The sequence below is a fragment of the Crinia signifera genome, chromosome 9 (assembly GCF_055691185.1).
Source record: "Crinia signifera chromosome 9, ASM5569118v1, whole genome shotgun sequence".
Taxonomy (NCBI): Eukaryota; Metazoa; Chordata; class Amphibia; order Anura; family Myobatrachidae; genus Crinia; species Crinia signifera.
The window spans coordinates 7,090,302-7,099,909 of record NC_139225.1 but is presented as its reverse complement, the minus strand read 5'-3'; the positions used below and the strand labels follow the sequence as shown (position 1 = coordinate 7,099,909).

The following is a 9,608-nucleotide window of genomic DNA, read 5'->3' as shown; positions in this document are numbered from 1 at the left end:
GGCAATCAATTACATGGCAAAATCAACCTTGGTTTTGCAGGGTAAATGATTGCCGCTTTAAACAAAATGGGAAAATTCTTTACTAACAAATCGTTTGACATTGTGTTTACTAATTTCTAATTGGTCACATATTCTTTAAATATTATTGTGGACGTTTTCCTGTGATTGTTATATGTTGAATTTTTACAATTATTGCTATATTGATATAAAGAATAGGTATTCCATATATACTTGATCTCATTGCATTCCTTTTTATTAATTTTATTAAAAAAGTAATTCCATTATAGCGCAGTGTTTATCGTTTTTGTCTGTTTTTCATTCTAATGTGAGTTGGTAGCCACATGTCACTGCAGCTTTAGGAGGAATTATGACTATACACACAGTGGTTTCTCTAGCGCATAGCCTCCCATCCTCTTTTGTTCATTTTCAGGGAGTCAGGGTTATGCGCGCACAATCATTAGATGGTGATAGTGAGGTGCAAAATGGATTTGCGGCAGGCCCCGATCGGCGATATTTTCACAAGTCATTTGCAGACTTGCACGGGGCGGGTTTTCACTCTGCCTGGGCTGTGGCTATCTGATCACATGGCTCTGAAAAGCCATAGAGCAGAGATCAGCTGTGAATAACTCCCATAGTTAGAAAGTGCACCTTAAAATAAACTTAAACTACAAATGAAATATATAAAGTCACTACAAAGGAAGTGTTGTTCAAAAAATAGTTTCTATCTTTTTAATTCTTATTTGTGTATTTTATTTCTTTGTTATTTTCTTTGTTTCATGTAATTTTTTTGTCTCCTTTCTTGTTTTCTTTGTTTCTCTTTCATTCTTTTTCTGTTTCTTGTTTTTCTTTAATTTTCTTTCTTTTTGTCCTTGTTTCTTGTTTTTTCTCTCTTTTTCTTTATTTTTTTCTTTCTTTTTCATTCTTTCTTTTTCTTTGTTTCTTTATTTTTCATTTTTTTTGTTTCTTGTTTTTTCTTTTTCATTCTTCTTTGTTTCTTTTTTTCTTTCCTTTTCTTCGTTTCTTGTTTTTTCTTTCTTTTTCTGTTTCTTGTGTTTTTATTTTTCATTCTTTTTCTTTGTTTCTTTATTTTTCATTCTTTTTTTTCTTTTTTTTTCTTTACTGTTCTTTCTTTTTCTTTGTTTCTTTTCATTCTTTCCTCTTTGTTTCTTGTTTTGTTTCTGTCTTTTTCTTTGTTTCTTGTTTTCTTCTTTGTTTCCTTTTTTCTTTTCTTTGATTCTTGTTTTTTCTTTCTTTTTCTTTCTTTCTTTTTTTTCTTTATTTTTCTATATTTTTCTTTATTTCTTGTTTTTTTCTTTTATCATTCTTTCTCTTTTTCTTGTTTTTTTCTTTATTTCTTTCTTTGTTTCTTGTTTGTTTTATTTTATCTGTCTTTTTCTTTGTTCATGGTTTTTTCTTTCTTTTTCATTCTTCTTTGTTTCTTGTTTTGTTTCTGTCTTTTTCTTTGTTTCTTGTTTTTTTTTCTTTATGTTTCCTTTTTCTTTTCTTTGATTCTTGTTTTTTCTTTCTTTTTCTTTCTTTCTTTTTTTTTCTTTATTTTTCTATATATTTCTTTATTTCTTGTTTTTTCTTTTATCATTCTTTTTATCTTTTTCTTGTTTTTTCTTTATTTCTTTCTTTGTTTCTTGTTTGTTTTATTTTATCTGTCTTTTTCTTTGTTCATGGTTTATTCTTTCTTTTTCATTCTTCTTTGCTTCTTGTTTTGTCTTTCTTTTTCTTTTTTTCTTGGTTTCTTGTTTTTTTTCCTTTATTTTTCTTTTTTCTTGTTTCTTGTTTTTTCTTTCTTTTTCATTCTTTTACTTTGTTTTTTTCTTTATTTTTCATTTTTCTTTTTTGTTTATTGTTTGCTTTTCTTTTGTCTTGTTCTTTCTTCCTTTTTCTTTCTTTTTTCTTTCTTTCTTTCTTGTTTTTTTTTGTCATTATTTTTCTTTGTTTTTGTTTTTATTTCTTTATTTGTATTTCATCTTTTTTGTTTCTTATTTCTTTCTTTTTCTTTATTTCTTGTTTTTTCTTTATATTTCTTTCTTCTTTGGTTCTTGCTTTTTTTTTTTCTTCTTTGTTTCTTTTTTTTGGTGATGTCAGCTGCCTGCCTCTGACACCCGCATCATCAGCTCATTAGCATGAGAACGCCCAGTGTTCCCATGGGCATGACTACTTGCCGCCACACCACACCCCCGCCAACACTGGTGGGTGACAGCACCTGACTCTGTTCACCGTGGCTGCTCGCACACGGCGCATGCACAAGCTCAGAAATTTGCAAAGATGCGCATGGACCAGAATAAGGTCCCAAGTATCACTTCCATCTCCGATCCCTGCCACAATCTCTTCTGAACTTCTGCCATATGGGGAATGCGAAGCTGCCTGATGTATTAACATCGAGCGGCATCGCTTCATGTTCCTGGGCTACCACCATTCTGAGATGGAGCTAGCCCATTGTTACATCGGTTACACACTGCACTGTCTAGAAAAAGGGAGGAGTGGACCCGCTACAGCTGAAATTAAGGTGGTTTAATGTTATAAATGATCTATAACCAACATAAAAACTACTTGGGCTGATGCTAGTAGTTGTGGTGTTGGTGGTGCGCTGCATGACGAAGCCTGTCGTAGGCGAAACACGTGTCCACAGCGGCCCCCCACGTCACCCACTTTGAACACACAGCAGGACGACTCCAAGCAAGCCTCCCTGACCAGCTCCCCGCAGGACTCCTAGCGGTGCTCGGTGCTGGCTGAGACGGACGTCACTCAGCCCCCCCCTACAACGCAGCTCTGCGCAGGATATTCAAGTTACCTGCAGGGATCAAAAGCAGGTTCAGGTACAGGGGCAATCTCGGACGGCATTGCCTCTGAGCGCTGCTCCCCCTAATATTCACCCACTCTACCTTGACTGTGCTAATTATGCTATTGACTCAGATATGTGAGAGAGATTCTGATTGCATACTTTACAGCGCACCAACTTCTAACTAAGATAGCCACAAAATACTGCTGGGTGAATCAGATTAAATTGGAGTAACTCAAACTCAATACCATCCAGCCAACCACAGTGTTAGAACCCTAAACCACTGTGGTCAGCCTACAGGTATCAGTAACTGCTACAGACATTTTTCAGCCCCAATGTTCTTTTTTTGTCACACTGATACATTGTGACTAACCTTTGTGTACTGTTTTCTTTTGTGACTCAACCGTGGCAATACAACTCAGATGAACTGTTTTTCATAAGTGCAACTGTGCATATTTGACCTTGATCAAATCCACTGTGCGATATCAGCCCAATATTGTTACCTTATATTTAATTGATAGCATCAAGGTACCATGTATATGTCTGCACTGTGATATATTATCCATTCTCGTACCATCCACTTAATTACAATGTGTCACTAAAGTCTTGAGGGGTATTCTACGAATATTTTTCTGTGCAATTATATGTGATACTGATAGTTAACTGGAGCAGCTGTCTGTGATTTGCACCCCTACCCATTATACCACCATACCTCACTGGTCTGCCCAAAACCCTTCCGAACTTGGAAGCCAAGCAGTGAAGGGCCTGGGCAGTATCCAGGTGGGAGACCCCTGGTGAAGTCCAGGTGTGGTATTATCCATCTGGGGTTGCGCGATCACCAGATAAGCAGCTTTGGAGCCGCCTACTATCAGTGTTCTAAAACCGTACTATTAGTAACCAAATTTCCCTGATTAGTGACGTGGGGTAGCCTAAAATCCCCCTATAAATTAATCCTCATCCCAGGGGATCAACTCATTTCTGCGGCCTACTGTCACCCAGGTCTACATACCTGTGTTGATCACATGCAGTAAATTATATATATAAAAAAGTGTGGTCCAAAATGTTGTATTTGGATGATAGTATTTAATATCAATAAAAGACAACCACACAACAAAACCACCAACATTATATGCTTTATTTTCATTGCGCCCCACTTTTTTAAGCGGTTCTCATTAAAAGTTAAATTTTAAATTAATTCCACTATACATTTAAGATATTATGTAAAGAGTGCGCCCACAAAGCGTTCACTGTCCTTGGTTTGCTCCTCCAGCAAACACAAGACAACAATCCCTTTTTCACACTGCACTGTCTACCTCATGTCGAACTTGTGACCATGTCAACCTTTCCCATGTCATCCTATTTCAGTTGTCAGGTGCCGCTTCCCCAGCCGATGGTGGCACAAGCACGAATATGCTCATGAGAAAACCCCCGGAGTGAACGCCTTTAGCAAGTTCACTGATTAGGGGGGGGGGGGGGGGGCAGATGCAGGGGACCCTAAAAGGAGGAAACATTATTCGATGGTGTGGCGCTGCATGCGAGCGGATGTGTAAGCTTCGAATATATGCAGCCTAGAGAACAGGTCTGAATTAGTACCATAGTTCTGTTCTATCACTGTTTTTTGTCATCTGACGCCGGGCTGCTGCTCCCAAGGGGGCACCCCTCCTCCCCTGCCAGTTTGAATCAGTTAATTGAAAGCCGTTGATATCGCTTCTACGGCTGACTCCTCCTCCTAACATCATTTTTGCAAGTGTCACACCCTGTATTAGAACCTATTATTTCATTTGTAAAGTGCAATGGACTATACTGCACTACATAAGAAACTGTTCAGAAGTATATAATCAATCAATAATAAACAGTAAAACCTACAGTACAAGTATAAACGATGAAGAAAAGGGGTATTTTTAGAAAGAAATTCTCCTGCAATTTTTCCTCAGCTTTGGGACACCACCACCTGCCTATTGTGGATTACAAATATCGCAACATCGTGAGGATGCTCCTCTAATCTGAGGACTGCAATACCCTCCAGCGTTATTTAAAATCCTGCAAGGTTTATGGACTCCCTTAATTACCACCTTACACGGATCCTACCGGGGAATTGAGCAATTGTTATTTCACAGAGCTTTACAAGAACAAGGGGGAATCCACAAAATAAGTATACAACCTTTAAATGTCCATTTATTAGCTTAATATTGCATAATTCACTTGCTATTATTATTACTTTATATGTTATTTTTTATATAATTTGTATTATTCTTATATCAATTCCTTTTTTATCAATAAAATGCTATTAATTATTGTAATACCTAATTGATCCAATACATTTAGCGCTCCCCCATTCTTTATATCCACATGTATAAACGATACATAGTGAAATGCATTCAGTATACTGTAGATCTACTGAATGCTCATCTTTTTTTCTTTGTGATTTATTTTTCGTTTTTGAAATTTTAATCCTTGTTGCACAATGGGAATGTAACTATTTGGCCCTACCGGGCTGCTACGAAAAATAAAATAATAAAGAAACTGTAATATTTAAGGGCCAGCTACAGCTACACAAAACTGAAGAGTCCTTTCTGAACCATTTCACCTTTAAAACACGTGATTGTTCTTTATTTGATTTCTGGTCTGGTGCTCAAGATTCAGGGATTGCATGTAAGTCAGTTAAAGGCTCAATACGTTCCAGGTCATTGATCCACTAAGAAGGGAATCTCATTCTCCAGGGGGGTGTAAACCACTGAATGTCTATAAATACTAGACACAATAGCAAGCTGCCTACCTTATTAATTGCACCAAGGATTAGATGGCTAGAAACTAAGACCTGTGGCTTGGTTGCTCCTCACACTGTACACAGACCATAAGGTTATGTTAAATTCCTGATGTGCAGAACTGCGTTTTGATTATATCTGGCTGAGCCTCCCAGTCTATTACAAAGGAAGAGCAGGTGTCTTATACAGCCAATGCTTCAAGGGATTGTGGTACCGTATTTAAAAATACTATTTTAACTCTTAAAACGTAAATTTAAAAGGTAGAAAAACAAATAGCAAATGAAGGGGTCAGGGCCGTCTTAACAGCAGTGTGGGCCCCTGGGCAAAGCAATGCACTGGGGCCCTTACCCATTCTCCGCTCCTAGGGGTGGGGGGTGCTATCAGCAGCAGCTTTGATGTCCCACGAGTGGCAGGTGGTGCTCTATCTTCCATTCAACATGTAGGACCTGGAGCCGTAACTTCTGCTAATTACTCCTTTACTGCACAGGTGGTGGGAGGGAGAACACTAACGTGTGGAAGGGGGCACTGAGCTGAATGAAGGGTCCCTTGTAAATGACTTCCAGGGATGTAGGGGGTGTTTTATACACAGGGGACGGTTGGATAATGGAGTGGGCTTAATATTCGTCATTTTCTGGTGGAAGGGCAGCTTGTTTGACTGCAGATATCACCATTATCTGGAAATAGATTTCTTAGCCTTCAATAGTATAAAAACCTAGAGTCCCAACTTTCAGGAGGTGCTGGGAACTTGGGGACCAGAGATCAGGAGCCAGAGCAATCCATTGACAAAAATATAAAACTGTACACCAGATGTATGGAGCTGGAGCAGGGACCGGCTGCTGAAAGGCTGATATCTCTGGTTCTGGGCATGATAGAGACAAGCCGCTAGTGTGGACAGAAAGGGAAGAGTCGCAGCTTTTGGAATATACAGAAAACTGTAAGTCAGAGAGAACCTGAGAAATATGACTGGGAATTGCAATTAACAGGTTGGGTGTGGACTGTTGCTTTGAAGTTGGATATCTCCAGTTCCCCAGGGCCGATTTTCAAAATTCTGGTATCCCTGGAAAAAGGGGATCCTCGGCTATCAGCATAGGGCCCTTATACACATGGGGCCCCTGGGCAAGTGCAAGTGCCCATTAAGCCCATACGAAAAGACGGCCCTGGAAGGGGTTGGAAAAGTGGATGACGGGAGACGTTGCCCATAACATACCTCCCAACTTCCCTGATTTTCGTCAGAGAACCTTTTTTTTGTGGGGCGGTCCCACCTGGTGCCGGCAGTGGGGGGAGACTGTTGGGAGTCCCCCTTGCACACAGTGTATATTCACAAGAGACAGAAGGACACAGTACCGAAAATGGGAGCAGATTTTCTGTGAAGCCACACCCCTTCTCTTAAGCAACACCCCTTTTCAGGGCCTGCACACAGGAATCCCAATTGAGACATAAAGAATGTTGGGAGCCCTTAGCAACTAGTTAGCTTTGATGTAGCATTCATCAGTTAGTATTACAATCGGGAGAAATGCAGGATTTCTGGAGGGGTATCTGAATGTCACCAATCCATGCAGGATGCACTTCCGATATATGCAGGTCCAATGATCACAGGAAGCCACATACCAGATTTTCCCTCTGGTACAATGATTGTGAAGTGGGGTAGGTGTAGTATTTATTGTTATGATGGCGGTTTTTACCTAGGGGCTGTAGGACTGTTATTCTCGGAAAAACCCCTCACCTCTGGCTTTTCGCACCCTATTACACATTTCCCTTAGACTATTATGCCAAATCTATGAGGGACCATCTCAGAAATAAACAGGGGCTAAACGCAATGCGCACATGTAACTGTAACTGATAACAGACTCCTAAGCAGTCATTTTTCAGTCAAGCTGAGTAACATCACAAAAAAATTGTATAGCAGTCCGGTACATGATTACGCAAGCCTTTCTGTATCTGTAAAATCTTAGCATATGACATTTTAATGAGCACTGATGCACTACAGATATAATGCTTTGAATCTCATTATGAACAGATCTGTATTGTGACCTGCACTGTCCTTATTCTCAGTGCTGACATATTGATCATCGAATTTGGAGCTGCATGCCCTTTAATGCAGTGGTTCCCACCCAAACTTTTTTTAATCACGGCACCCTGGCCCTGGGGTATCTAAATAAATGTTAACGGCAAGTTGTGTCATCCTTAGGTTCAGTTATGAGGGTGAGGGACAAGATTTACTTATTTGTACACATAGTTTTTGACTGGAAGCCACCAGCATTCTTTCTGCCTATTATATTGACCATAAATAATTTTTATTGGTCCTGGAACACCAAACCGGGGCACTGCGATTGTGCTTAGGCACCCCAGGGTGCCAGGGCACACAGTTTAGGAACCACTGCCTTAATGTGAACTTTTCACTATATCTACTTATGTCCATGTTGTTCACATATACAAACATTTTTATTGGTTATTTCTCTAATACATTACTAATCTGCAACACATTTCTAAAGACAAATAACTGCAGTGTGTTTGTGCCAATATTGGGGGAAAATATTGTGAGCTGTGATGTGGTCAAAATTCAGAGGAAATAAATAACTGGAAGTGAATGTCATTGTGGTTAATAATACTGTATGATCAAACACAGGTCCAAATAATTTTGCTATTTTTTGCAATTGTAGCAACCAAAACTTGTGAGGGTGGTTTTACCAAAAGCCAGATACAAAGCCAGATACAAAAATAAAACACAGAGGGTTGCTTTGGGGACCAACCTGGCCTTTACACTGGGTACGCAGATTAGTAGAGCACAACAGTAAGTTTGTAAAAGTAAACCATGTGGCATGGTTTGGTAGCCATACCTCATCTTACCTCAGCTCCAGTGCGGTTGTAGAGTTCTTTCATCCCCTAGTGGCCTTTTAAAACTGTCTGCAGGCTCGTTCACCTCCTCTACTTAGCCAGAACCCCAAGGCTCCATTGCCTGACCAGGAGGAGGTCCATCTCTGTAGACCATAATGTCTGGTCTCCCTTACTGCCGGATGCAGTGCCTCCAGTGTGGGACATCCCAATCTCCTGACACCACCTTTGGAGAACTCCTGGCTAACAAGTATAAGAACTCATTGAGCCACCGTCACTAACCTCCTTTGGCTCCTGGATAACACCCCCACTCCATCATCTGGTGCAGCCCTTCTGATTACCATGGCTTGGACATCTATGTGATGCAGGTATAGTCATTCCTGATGGGTACCCCTACTGTGCCACCCCTGGGTGTGCATCTACTCCCCAGCCACAGCTTTTTGAAACCCCCGGGGATTTCCCTGTGATGCTAGGAAGTCTAGAACAATGCTTTGGACTCTACCCACTGCTCCTTCCTGGTAGTATGCTAAGACCCTGTCTCTGTCCTACAGAATCCTGCTGCCTTACACTGTATGTTCCATAGCTGTACATTGCTCTTTTCCTGGCTTTTCAGGGCCTTCAGCACAAATATTAACCAGTGGACAATGTATTTGGGTTGGGTAAAGGATCCAGACAGCCAGAATACCAAGAGCAGTATCCCAACACATTTTACGTACTTTAACCATTCTCCTAACCTGCCCCTCCCAAGCCTAACCCTAACCCTTCCCCTCTTGCAGCCTATCCCCCGCCACCCACAGCCTATCCCTCTCTATATTGCCTAACCATGGCTATAATACTTACCTTCAGGATTGTGACTGTTGGGATTCAACAGGAGATATTGTGAGCGCTGTTGGAATTCCTTTGCCGCTATTTTGACCTTCGGCATCTCAACTGCTGTGATGGAAATAAATCCTATAATAACACCCATCATCAATGTTCAAACTGTGACAATTTTTTTAAACAGATCTATGCACTAATTGGTGCCCCGCCCAGGTAGTTCTGACCACAATATAAACAGTGCAGTTTGCTATCATCTAAATTTGCTTACCAAAACAGTTAGGCATGGGCTAGCCCAAGGGCAAGGCAAGCAGACGTCAGGGTAGGCTTATGGGGTAAAGTACTTACTGTTTATAGAGAAATAGAAGCACTAGTGTTTTACGTCAGAGTGGGAAGGCAGA

General features: G+C 40.3%; 1 pseudogene; it reads left to right on the top strand.

The window, feature by feature from the left end:
- The first annotated feature begins 3,492 nt into the window (after nt 1–3,492).
- On the top strand, nt 3,493–3,611 carry LOC146039918 (5S ribosomal RNA; annotated as a pseudogene).
- The last annotated feature ends 5,997 nt before the right edge of the window (nt 3,612–9,608 follow it).